Below are 13,562 nucleotides of genomic sequence, written 5' to 3' on the forward strand. Positions count from 1 at the left end.
TAACGACATTCGCCTTTATGACCCTTCCCGCAAATTCTGCAACTTGGTGACCCGCCTTTCGTATCAGATTTCCTTGCGCTCTCATTTGTTCGTGCCTTCTTAGTAGGGCTTGGATTTACATCATGTGCTCTCCGTTCACCCCTTTCGATACTCTTTTTCAGCTCGATTTCCCTCTCCCGAGCAGCATTTATAATCTCGGTAAGGGTCTCGTATTTGGAAGGGGTGATAAACTCCCTATACTCGGCACTCAACATGTTATGATAGTAGTATATCTTTTGTTCTTCGTTTGTCACTAGATCGTCACAAAACTTCATTTTGTCCATAAACGTTGCCGTGATCTTGTCTATGGTCTCGTTTTTGTGCCTGAGCTGCATGAACTCTTCCTTGATTTTATTCATAACCGCTTTGGGGCTATGATGCTTCAGAAATGGCGTCTTGAATTCATCCCAAGTCATGACCTTAACAGCTTCAATACCGATCTCTCTCTTCTTGTTATCCCACCAATCTTTTGCTTGATTTCTTAGTTGACCCGTACCATAGGCTACATAGTCATCTACATCACAATGGGTCCTCTCGAATACCCCTTCGATATCACTTAGCCATCTTTGGCACACTATTGGGTCAACCTCCCCATTATATATCGGTGGTTTACAAGCCATGAATTCCTTGTATGAACAAGGTTTCCGTCCTCCATGTTTTTCCTTTTCAAGTTTTGAGTCATCTTCTAATTTCTTGATTCTATCTTCTACCATTGATAGAACTGTGTTTTGAATTCTATCAATGAAGCCTGTCAGACTGTTTTCGATTGCCTTTCCGACTTCTTCGGCAATCACTTCCCTCACTTGTTCGGTGACTCTTGGCACCGCATCATCGTTACCTTTATCAGCCATCTCTATTTCTGAAATGTTTACACAAGTTGTTAAAACATTCCATTTATAACACATGTTGTTCTTGTTTGATTCAATCAAGTTCATAACTTGATTTAATCGCTCTTGCTTTAATTCAATCAAGTTCACAACTTGATTTAATCGTTCTTGCTTTTGATTCAATCAAGTTCACAACTTGATTTGATCGTTCTTGCTTTTGATTCAATCAAGTTCACAACTTGATTTGATCGTTCTTGCTTTTGATTCAATCAAGTTCACAACTTGATTTGATCGTTCTTGCTTTTGATTTCTTGTATTTAAATGAGCTTACTTGCTCTTTTCATGCTTATTTGTTCATTACTCATTCTTTACGTAATATAAAATTTATTAACAGAAGTTAGTTCTTACCGGATGGTCGATCAAGCTTGAACCGAACACTTATTGACAACCTGTGGCTCTGATTACCAACTTGTAACACCCTTAAATTTATTCTCGAATTAATTTCTAATTTATACCAAAAGATGATAACTTAACATAAGTTTCAAAAATATTATACGCCTTAGTCAACTAATGACTAAGGTAGAACGTACTAAGTCGTTTAAGAATTTGTTTACAACCCCAGAACAACTAATTAACAAGTTCAAAACATAGCGGAAGCTTCAAAATGGAGTGTTCGGTTCTTCATTAAATCACTTGATCGCCATCCATGAGACCCACCTAAATACCTATGATCAACCATTAAATCATTAGCTTTGACGTTAATAAATAATAGGATTTCAAGGTTTAACATCACATTGGAAATAACAGAAATATAAAAGTTTTCCAGGCTCCACCGTAACTTACGGTGCCACCGTAAGTTACGGTGAGTGCTGGAAATCCTTGGATCCACCGTAAATCAGTAGAAATCTACCGTAAATCCTTAATCTCTACCGTAAATTACGGTGACACCGTAATTTACGGTAGCACCTGGAAATTCATGTTTTTGTTTGCTTTAAGCATTCCGTCCAAAATCCCAACCCTCGGATTTCAGTATTCTGCAATATCAATGTAATAAAAGTCTGATATTTCTAGCACGTCATGTTATAACCAACCACATTCAACAATCTATCATATTCCGGAATGTAAATCATGTTTTACTTGATTATTTGACCCGTTTGGCTTGTCTATGGAATTCCTTCCTTTATGACAACTACCAACGAGTTTAATTCATCATTCAACCGAGTATTCAATATAACAATACCATCGCTTTAATTCATAACAACTAGTAATTTGATATTCAACTACAATGATCTAATTTCACTTAATGTAACGGGCCATGTTACATACCTTTAAAGTAAACCTTTCAACGTGCATCCACACCGGTTTGTCCGCTAGATGCCCCGGCTTCCTTCCCTAAAGAGTTCAAGCACTTTATGTTTAGAACTCCATGTTTTACACACATAACGCACATTCGTCATACTTCGTATTTATGCGTTTAAAACTTAACAATTCAGTTTTCAAGCCTTCTTTGAGGCATTTCAACAAACATCATGAGGGCAGAATTTCTATATCATTCGTATTCATGTTTATGGATTGCTAATTAGTTAACTTAACTTCAATTAAGCTATCATATATCATGTAAACATCATATCTTTCTGGAGCTATCTTCCAAGGTCAATTTACACTAAAATAACCACTCAAAATCCTAGAGTTCATCATCATCATGTAAAACCCACAACCCACCTTCAAGGTGTTCATGGAATTTTCCTTAATTTGGTCATGTTTAGCATGAAATCAGTTAGGTTTCACTTCTAAACACCTCATCACTTCTAATCAAACCTAATAACACACATGCAACATAAATTCTCTGATTTTCTAAAATCATGAGAATTTCAAACGAAGAATTAACACGAATTTTTACATACCTTGGAATCCTCTTGTGATGAGGATCACTAATCTATGTTTAGATTTCGATTTGGACTTGATTTGGGCTTTCAATTTGAGCTTTTTGTAACAAGTTAGGGTTTTGAAGATATCCCCTGGTCGCCCCCTTCTCTCTTGATCGACCAAACACCAGGTTTTTGGGTGTTTGGTTTTGTTTTGTTACTAATTGTGACTTAAGTTTTAGTTTTTGTCAATTCAGGCCCCTCTACTTTGTTCTACACATTGTTTAGTAGGCTTTAACCCCTTCATGAGCTATTTCTAGTTTATCAACTAACTAGGTTAGAAGTTTCTAGTTAGTAAATTTCCGTTTATTTATAATTTATAATTTTAACATAAGGTTTTATATTTTCGGGGTGTTACAAGTTGGTTTCAAAGATCGACTTAAGATCGGGTTATCACCAGTTGAAGGTAAAAGAAGACAACACAACGAAAATGACATTTAAAACACGTTATAAACATTACGAATTCTTAGTAATGTCTTTCGGATTAACCAATGCCCTGCGGCTTCCATGGACCTCATGAACCACGTCTGCAAACCGATGCTAGATAAGTCCGTGATAGTATTCATTGACAATATTCTCGTGTATTCAAAGAGTGAAATGGATCACGAGTGTCATTTGCGTGAAGTACTTGAAACGCTTAGACGTGAAAGACTTTACGCGAAATTTTCGAAATATGTCGTTTGGCTATGTGAGGTACAGTTTCTGGGGAATGTTATTAGTTCTGATGGAGTGTCGGTAGACCCGTTCAAAACATAAGTTGTGTCTAAATGGAAACCTTCGAAGAATCCATCAGAGATTAGGAGTTTCCTAGGTCTTGCAGGTTATTACTGGAGATTATACAAGATATCTCCAAAATCGAAACGCCATTAACCAAATTGACCCGTAAAGATGAGAAAATTGTATGTGGAAGTGCACAAGAAGATGCCTTTCAAATACTTAAAGAAAAGTTGACCAGTGCTCCGGTATTAACGTTACCAGATAGGACTGAAGACATGGTCATCTATTCTGACGCATCCCAACTTTGTCTCGGGTGTATACTTATGTAAAGAGGAAAAGTGATCGCGTATGCTTCAACATAATTAAAGATTCATGAAAAGAAATATCCGACACATGATCTTGAATTGGCGACAGTGGTTTTTGCCTTAAAAATATGGAGGCATTACCAGTATGGTATGAAATGTACAATTTTCGCTGACCACAAAAGTCTCAAATACTTCTTTCATCAAAAGGAGTTGAATATGAGACAAAGACGTTGGTAAGAGACAGTGAAAGAATTGTGGGCCAGCTCAAAGACTTGAAAGATAATAGTAATGAATTCAAAACCCATGTCGATCGAATCTGGGTTCCAAACACATATAATGTTAAAACTCTCCTTCTTGATGAAGCCCACAAGTCCTGTTATTCTATTCATCCAGGAGCTACAAAATTGTACCAAGATTTGAAACAAAATTATTGGTGGTCCGGAATGAAGCGAGACATCATTAAGTATGTAGAAAAATGCTTAACTTGTTTACAAGTAAAAGCAGAACACCAGAAGCCTTATGGTAAACTTCAACCGTTAGACATTCCGGTGTGGAAATAGGAGCACATCACTAGGGATCTGTTAACTAAACTACCAAGAACAACACGTGGATTAGATGCCATATGGGTAGTAGTTGATAGATTAACCAAGAGTGCTCATTTTATTCCGATTCGCGAGACATACACTTCTAAGAAGATGTCGGAAGTATACACGAATTAAATTATATCTCTCCATGGAGTGCCGGTGTCTATCGTATAGGATAGAGATACGTGGTTCACTTCAAACTTTTGGCGCGATTTCCAAGACCAGATGGGTAATAAGTTGTTCATTAGTACCGCATATCATCCGCAGACCGATGGGCAAAGCGAAAGAACTATTCAAACGCTCGAAGACATGCTACGAGCATTTATTATTGATTTTGGCGGTAGCTGGGATGTTTATCTACCACTAGTTGAATTTTCATATAACAACAGTTATCATTCTAGTATTGGAATGGCCCCGTATGAAATGCTTTACAGCAGAAAATGCCGAACCCTGGTGTGTTGGAATGAAGTGGGTCCGCGAGAGTTAGCCCACAAAGATGTAGTCAGGATCACTAATGAAAAGATTGAAGTGATCCGGGCTCATTTAATAGCTGCTCAAGATTGACAAAAGTCCTATGCGGATAAAAGACAAAGACCAATCGAGTTTCAGGTTGGTGATATGGTTATGCTCAAAGTATCTCCGTGTAAAGGGGTCATCCGATTCCGAAAAAGGGGGAAATAGAGTCCAAGATTTATTAGGTCATTCAAAATCGTGGAGCTTGTGGGTAAGCTAGCTTACCGACTCGAACTACCAGAAGAGTTGAGCAGTATACATAGCACTTTCCATGTTTCACATTTGCGAAATTGCTTAGCTGATGAAACGACTTATATAAGTTACGACGACATTGAAATGGATAATAAACTGAATTATGTCGTAAAGTCTATCGCAATTCTTGATCGAAAGGTTAAAAGCTTAAGAAACAAAGAAATCAGTCAAGTTAAAGTCAAATGAGAACATCGACCGGACACCACTTGGGAGTCCGAAGAAGAGATGAGACGCTTATACCCTTCCTTGTTCGGTACGTATTACGATTTCGAGGACGAAATCCTCTTTAAGGGGGGTAGACTTGTAACATCCCTAAAATATTAAACTATATATGTGTGTGTACATGTATAATTATTAATATCAAAACTAAAATAGTGAAATTAAAAACTAGGAATAATTAACCTAGTTAAAATGTTGTTATAAAAGATAGGAATTTAAGGGTTTTAACCATTTTATAAGTCTTATAAACTGGAGGGACTGAAATTGACTTTCTTGAAAGTTATTTTAATAAAACATATAAGGTTTAAAACACACTTGGTATGTGTTTTTACTCCTGGTCGACCAATACAGAGAACAAGAAACATAGTTCTTGTTTCAAACCCTAATTCCGACAAATACTATCCAAAAATAAAAGAAGGAATCAAGTAGGAATTGATTTCAAGCTAAATTCGTGATCATTACACTTAGGAGATCACAAGGTATGCTTAATTTTAATTTTTGGTGATGTCTTGATTCCTCTTGAAATCTCATAAATGAAATTTTTGAAGAATTGATGTATGTTATGGATAAATTAAGGTGAATACATGCCTAGGAACAATCCCCGGATAAGAATTTGATGATTTTGAATCATAATCACTTGAATTGATGAATTATCATATGTGTAGTATATGGGTTTTGATTAAAAAGAATGAACCCTTTGATGTGTCACACCTCGAAATTATCAGAGCTTGGCGTGAATGGACCGGTATCTTCATTGCACAGCGGAAGCAAATAATCTAAGTCTTTTAGAAAATGAAGGCCACTAAGTACTCGTCTCCACATGGTTCTCCTATTCCAACCGTTCCATTGTTTGAAAAGTAACCTGAGAAAGAAACATGCGAAAAATCAACATAAAGTTGAGAGAGTTCATAGTTTGTTTGTAAAAGATTTGAAATAAATCGTTTTGAATAACCGGTTTTGAGATATTGTTGAGAAAACGAATGTAAAAATCATTTTCTTGTCATGTTATACGGAAACTTTGTATGAAAACATGGTATGTATCTTGTATAAATCAAGTATTTGTGTATGTATCTTGTTGTTAATGGGTTGCAAGGCCATTAACATGTGACACGACATAGGAAGCAACCAAACCATAGGCATTTTTCTAGTTGGCATATTCTGAGACACAAAAGCACTGCTTGGTACTCGTTCTCACCAAGAGTATGGCTGCCCTACACCCGTTAGATCTAACCTTTTATTCTGCGGTCTAGGTATATTGTTGATTAATGGTGCTTATGGTACCCTATTCGTGACACGATTTCTCGTCTCATTTCTCGTATCAACTTTTGTATCATTTCTCGTATCATATCTCAATTCTTGTATTCATCATACCATTTGTAAACATTGTAACATTTGTATCTTGTAAACTCTTGTATTTGTATTTTCCTGTAGTTCAGAAAACTAGAACTCGTGTGTACGCATACTTTGAAAAGTACGCTTGTTTGAAAAACCGGTATAAAACATAAGCTTTTTGTAACACCCCAAAATATGTAATTTATTTATATTACTTAAAAGCCTAGTCATGTTATATTTAACCTAGTTAAGCATTTATGTTAGTAACTTGATTAGAAGGAAGGTTTATGACTAATAAACAAATTAAGTAAGTTTAGGGATCAAACTTGTTAAAAAGGAATGAAAGTTTTAAATTAAAACAAATAAAAGAAAAGGGAAAACAAAAACCACACACCTGGTGTGTACGTGGGATCGATCAAGAGCAGGAGGGGGCAAGACCAAACCCTAACTTCACAAATCCTCCAAAAACAGAAGGGAATTTAGAGTTTTAGTGAATGCATGAGCCCTAATTCGAGTAATCTAAGCTTGTCCAACCCTTGGTAAGTCGAAATTTCTGTTTTGGATGAATGGTAGGAAGTGGGGTTTAACCCAATCGTGAATTTGTGTGGAAGTCTTGTGTAATTGTGAGTAGGAATTCATAATAGAATGAGGATTTTGCTTAATTTTGATTGTTTGGATGATTAGGGTTCATACCCACTTGTTGTAGGAAAAAGGTAGACATGATGAATTATGATGACATGTTTATGGAGGTGAATTGATATATAATCTGAATGTGATAGAGAAAATTAGATTAGTTAGGATAGTGTAGAATGAAAGAAATTCATGAACTTGATTGATTCTTGTTAGATTAGAAGGTGAATAAGTAGGGTTATGCAATAAATACTTGTACTTTGTGCTTTGTTGATAACATGCACATCAAGTGTTTGACAAAATGCCTCAATGAAAATGCTAGTCATATAAGCTATAAATCTTGTATGAATTTAACATGTTTATAAAGTATGGGCAAGTTGTATGATGTTTTATTGATATGTGTAAATGAGCATGAAACATGAATTAAAAGAATGAATGGTTATATGTAGGCGTTAAGGAAGAAAGTTCAAGTCAAGGGAAGCCGCAAGGGAATCAAGACCGAGGTACGTTACTTGTACAAATTGGGTTTACTTTAGATATGTGTTTGTTCATATTTGTACTAAATTGTATCAAGCATGGTTAAGATATATGAATGGACCCTTCTCTTGAATGGGTCGGATAATGAAATTGTAAGACAAAGAAAGATGGGTATGAAGTTTCGTTGGAACTCACTACCGTGTAAGTATGAAAGAACGTAGCTTAGTATAAGTTTTGTATGTCCCGTTTATTTTAAGTTCGTAAGGTAATTTCTTGAGTAAAGAAGGAACCCTCGTTCTAATATGTTTTGATGTTGTGATCATGTAGGTAAATCTCATGTCTAGTTATCAAGCTTGCCCGGATCGAACACACCTCAAGCCCGTCAAGCGCTCCGCATTTTGTATAAGTCGATGTCAAATTACCTAGTTACTTATGTTTATGCTTTGTACTTAAACTAGTTTGGTCATGGTTGTCTTTTGAAAAGTTGTCGTAGGTGCGTACATACTTAATGGTTTTCGAAACTAAGGATAGGTCAACTTTTGTTGTGTATGTCATGTCTTCGAATGTTTGCGTATAGTTGAATGAAGTTTGTTTATGAAAAACAGGGTATCGCCCGTTTACCAACGGGTCATGCCCAAATTTTGTTAGAAAAGAATGTTGTCATTTAATAAATTTAAAGGAAAAATTATGGTCGTTACACTTTTCGTAAACCATTTGTGTCAGTTAAAACTTGCTTGTAAAATGGTTTAGAAATATGTAAAAATTCTTGTATGCTGTGCAAAAAGTGCATGTCTTTCCACCCCGAAAACATTTAGAAAAATGTAAAACTGTAAAAAGGTAGGGTTATGAACTCACCTGAATATTCCTGTGCAAAGCTAGCTATATACGACTTCGCGATGTCGTTTCCAAGACGTGACTCGCTAGCATGCATTCTACAATATTCCTAACACAGAATATCTAATAAGTTTCTAAATAAACGCAGTAACTAAACTACGTGTCTTCGAGCTCTACCGAATCGTTCGGTGTTCGACGGTTTGTTGAAAATGATTAAGTTATGTTCGCGTTAGCCGTTTTGAGAAGTTGTAAGTATATGTAATGAATATATAAAATTAAGACACAACTCGTATCATATACGTGTCTTATATGGTCGTCATCAAAATATAGGTATATGTCGTTTAGGCGTTCGAAATAAATATAACAACTTATATTTATTTAATAGCGTTTTCGTGTTGATGTCGTTTAAAATAAATACGATAGTTATATTTACTTCATAAAAGAGTACGAGTTGTTTGGCGTTTGAATTAAATATATAAAATACATTTATTTTTATAAAAAAAGTCGTGGTATTTGAAATAAATATATATAACTATATTTATCTTTATAAGACGAAATCGTGTTGTTTGTTAACGGAAATAAATATTCAACTATATTTATTTTAATAAAAGAATCGTCGTTTCGTTGGTTATCGGAAATAAATATATATATAGCTATATTTATTTTTCTAAAAAGAATTCTATGTCATCGTTATTTCTTGTATGTTATGAGGTGTCGTCGAAGAAATATATACGTTTGTATTTTTTTCTATAAAAGTTCATTTGAAACCAATGGTTTGTTTGATAATAAAACGCGTTTTGTTTTACGGTTTTTTCTCGAAAACGGCCAGAGTTTCCTCTGTTTTTGGACGCCCCCGACAACACAAGTTGTCGTTATTTCATCAAGATTCAATCAATATATATATATATATATATACACACACATATATATGGACGCCCCCGACAACACAAGTTGTCGTTATTTCATCAAGATTCAATCAATATATATATATACATATATATATATATGTTACTTTTGTCAACTATATCAAAACGTATATCAAGTTGTTTCGAGCTCGTTTACACGTAATATTAAAATTATATAAAAATAACAAACCAATCTTCTCGTTAAACCTTTACCATTTCTCGTGTTGAACGTCGAAAAGGTTGACTATGTTGACCGGGTCAACTGAGTTGACCAAGTCGACTCACCGAGTTGACCAGGTTTGACCGAGTTGACTCGGTTTAACCGAGTCTAATAAACAGAGCCGTCTGACCAACCACGTGACCCAAACCATAGGTTGACCAAAGCTGACCATTTTTGACTGTTGACCTGTCTGTATCAAGACCCGAACCGAAACCAGACTCAACATAGTTGCTGTTGACTTCTTGACCCGAGCCGATTAACTTGAACCGACCCGTCGGCTTCCGTTGACCACCTTTAACTGAACCCGAACGAGACCCGAAAACCCACTGAAACGAGACCCGGAATCTGACCCGAGCACCCGAGCATGAAATCTGAGATGAACTTTAAACCTGCACGCGAATCTGAACCGGAGCTCGTCGGATAAAAACATCGACCACCGGATAAGCGAATCGACCACCGGATAACAGAACCGACCGGCGGTCCGAGCCTTTGACCGCCGGTTATCCCTCTCTCTGGTTATCATCGCCGCACCACCACCGGTTCATGGTAGTGGTGGTCCGTTCAGTCAGTCGAGAAGGAGGAAGGAAAGGGGGGGTTTGCTGTGTCGTTGCCGGCGCCGGAAAAAGGAACGAGGGGAGGGGGGTTCGTGTGCACCGTCGGAGAATGTCACGGCCGCCGCCGCCGTGGCTCGCCGGAATCCGGCCTGGACTTGCCGTGAGAGAGAGAGAGAGAGCGATGTGAGTGTGTGTGTGGTTGTCTGATTTTCTTTGTTTGAAAATGAGAAGTCTGACTAACATTAAGATTTTATATTAAAATTCTGGTTAGTGGGCTTTGGGCTTGGGCTTGGGCCCATGGCCCACAAGCCCAATCCCCGCGTCTAAGTGGCCCGACCATACTTATGAACCCGTTTTCTAAGCCCAAACTCTCCGTAATGTCAAAGAATACAATTATCGTATTAAAATGCGTGAATTAGGATCGGTAGCTGTCTTTCTTCGCATTGGATCGTCTGTTGCGTTAAAGTTGCGTAGAGCGCGTCGTTGATTGTCGGTGCGTTACCGTTTTCACGTTTTCTGTTTGCGTCTGCGTTTTGTGTCGTTCGGAAGCCCAATAAATTCACAAAAATTAATTTCATGAATATAGAATATTCGTAGAAAATCCGTATTTGTCGGCATTGTCAGTATTTCGTCCGGTTTCAATCTGTTGTCGTTTGATGTTCCGCAGATTTCACGTAAATCTTCATACGCGTACTGTAAAGTCGGATAAACGTTCCTAGGCACTCCAAAGGCCTAATTAAGTTAATCTGTGCTGTGATCACTATTTATTATTGCGTTAATCACCTATTAATCACGAAATTAAGGGCGTAAATTACCGGTTGTCACATTCTCCCCCTGTTAATAAAATTTCGTCCTCGAAATTTAGACTACATCAACTCCTTAGAGTTACGTTATATGTAAGTAAACACGAATAATGTCAAAGGAAACGAGGCATACTGATACAGTCACTAGTATGACCAAGTTAACAGGGGTCCAATAGAAGAGGAATTTCGACCAACAGAATTCCAAATAAACGTTTACAATATGCAAATGAATGTTAGAAACAACAACATTCGCTGGGAGAAGCTTAGATTCAACAAGCCCAAATGAAATAGTTTTGCATGAAACGCTCGATCATGATTAGCCCAAGCTGCAAGTTCTATCGACGCCACAAGGTGTCGTAGTGATAAAAAATAATTCAATAATAGTGGTGATCAAACAAGTATCACCTGTGTTTGAAGTCAAGTGAAAGCGCAATAAAAAATCGAAGCGGATTTAATCTAGATAAATAGATAATTAAATCCGTGTATGAGATTAGCGCAAGCTTCAATTTAGTGAAATGCCATCACAAGGTGTCGAAGTTAACAAATGACTTAATGGAGTCGTAGACCAAACAAATCTACTACGACTCAGAACAATGAAACGCTTGTTAAAACGAATTCGAATATGATGTTTTCAATACATCATATGGTGTCTTGAATTGAGTATGTGTAATGAACAAGTTAAAACAATTGAATTCGATTTCGGCGCAAGCCGACAATAATTGCATGTATCGAGAAGAAAACTTTCGGCATGGTCACAACGAAAACCATGTATGTAACTTGAAAAGAAAGGGATTTCAAGAAAATGTGTTGACTTGATTACAAAGGAGCCAACAATTACAATAATGTGGATCATTCGAATCACAAATAAATAATTAGATTTAGCGAAATAATATTTGAACTTTAATGAAATGCTTTATTCGAAACGAAACCACATGCGTAACAAACGATGCATGCGTAACATATGAATTTTCAAGGAGTGAAGCAATGAGTATTCGCTATAATGAAAGAAATGACTGTAATACAATGACCATTAAGAGGAGTAGAGATACGAAAATCTACCCAGTAAATGTGAAAGTCGAAATTTCAATAAAAGAAATTTAAGGACTTTACCTGGGGTTGCATGTGATAACCGGTTGTCAAGGGACATTACCACGGAATGTCGAACATAGCGTATTCGTCATTATTGAGTTAGGGGGAATGCGGAGATGTATGTCTTCTCCTTAGCATGACTCGTGTCGTTTGCAAGACCGCGTGCCAAACTGCCGCTTTCTCGAAAGTCGTATGTAACGTACTTCAACCTCTGTCGTCATGTAGATTGAGTTTCGTGAAATCTTGCACGCCCGTGCTTTATTTTGAGTAGGTTACCTGCTCGGTTAAAAATAGCATAGACGACACAATAATGGCGTTCACCCGAGTTAATAAACGTGGTTCCTACGTGATGACCTTTAATGGACTTCAACATGAGTTTCCGAAGGTCTTAAATGCATGTTTCCTAAACTCTCAGAGTTCTGTGTACTGTATGTAATTGTTTTATGCACCGTGTATGAAACACCACAATAGCGTATGTTTGAAAACAAAATTTTGACTGTTTATTTTTCGGCAACGGTTGGAGACCATATTCGAGTACTAGGCGTTCTGTATGTATTCAACGTCTTAATAGTCTAGAGAAAAGTGAGGTTAGAGCCTAGTTATTCCTACAGAAAACCTTATTCGCTGTAACCTATAGCTCTGATACCAATATGTCACACCCCGAAATTATCAGAGCTTGGCGTGACTGGACCGGTATCTTCATTGCACAGCGGAAGCAAATAATCTATATCTTTTAGAAAATGAACGCCACTAAGTACTCGTCTCCACATGGTTCTCCTATTCCAACCGTTCCATTGTTTGAAAAGTAACCTGAGAAAGAAATATGTGAAAAATCAACATAAAGTTGAGCAAGTTCATAGTTTGTTTGTAAAAGATTTGAAATAAATCTTTTTGAATAATCGGTTTTTGAGATATTGTTGAGAAAACGAATGTAAAAATCATTTTCTTGTCATGTTATACAGAAACTTTGTATGAAAATATGGTATGTATCTTGTATAAATCAAGTGTTTCTGTATGTATCTTGTTGTTAATGGGTTGCAAGGCCATTAACATGTGACACGACATAGGAAGCAACCAAACCATAGGCATTTTTCTAGTTGGCATATTCTGAGACACAAAAGCACTACTTGGTACTTGTTCTCACCAAGAGTGTGGCTGCCCTACACCCGTTAGATCTAACCTTTTGTTCTGCGGTCTAGGTATATTGTTGATTAATGGTGCTTATGGTGCCCTATTCGTGACACGATTTCTCGTATCATTTCTCGTATCAATTCTTGTATCATTTCTCGTATCATATCTCAATTCTTGTATTCATCATACCATTTGTAAACATTGTA

At 36.7% G+C, this 13,562-nt stretch overlaps 1 long non-coding RNA gene across 1 annotated transcript; it reads left to right on the forward strand.

Moving 5' to 3' along the window:
* Nucleotides 1-7,111: 7,111 nt before the first annotated feature.
* Nucleotides 7,112-8,322, forward strand: LOC110896692. The gene is made up of 3 exons (XR_002568092.2): nt 7,112-7,252; nt 7,793-7,846; nt 8,148-8,322. It is a non-coding gene; the product is annotated as an uncharacterized LOC110896692 (long non-coding RNA).
* The last annotated feature ends 5,240 nt before the right edge of the window (nt 8,323-13,562 follow it).

The sequence above is a fragment of the Helianthus annuus genome, chromosome 12 (assembly GCF_002127325.2).
Source record: "Helianthus annuus cultivar XRQ/B chromosome 12, HanXRQr2.0-SUNRISE, whole genome shotgun sequence".
NCBI classification, from domain to species: domain Eukaryota; kingdom Viridiplantae; phylum Streptophyta; class Magnoliopsida; order Asterales; family Asteraceae; genus Helianthus; species Helianthus annuus.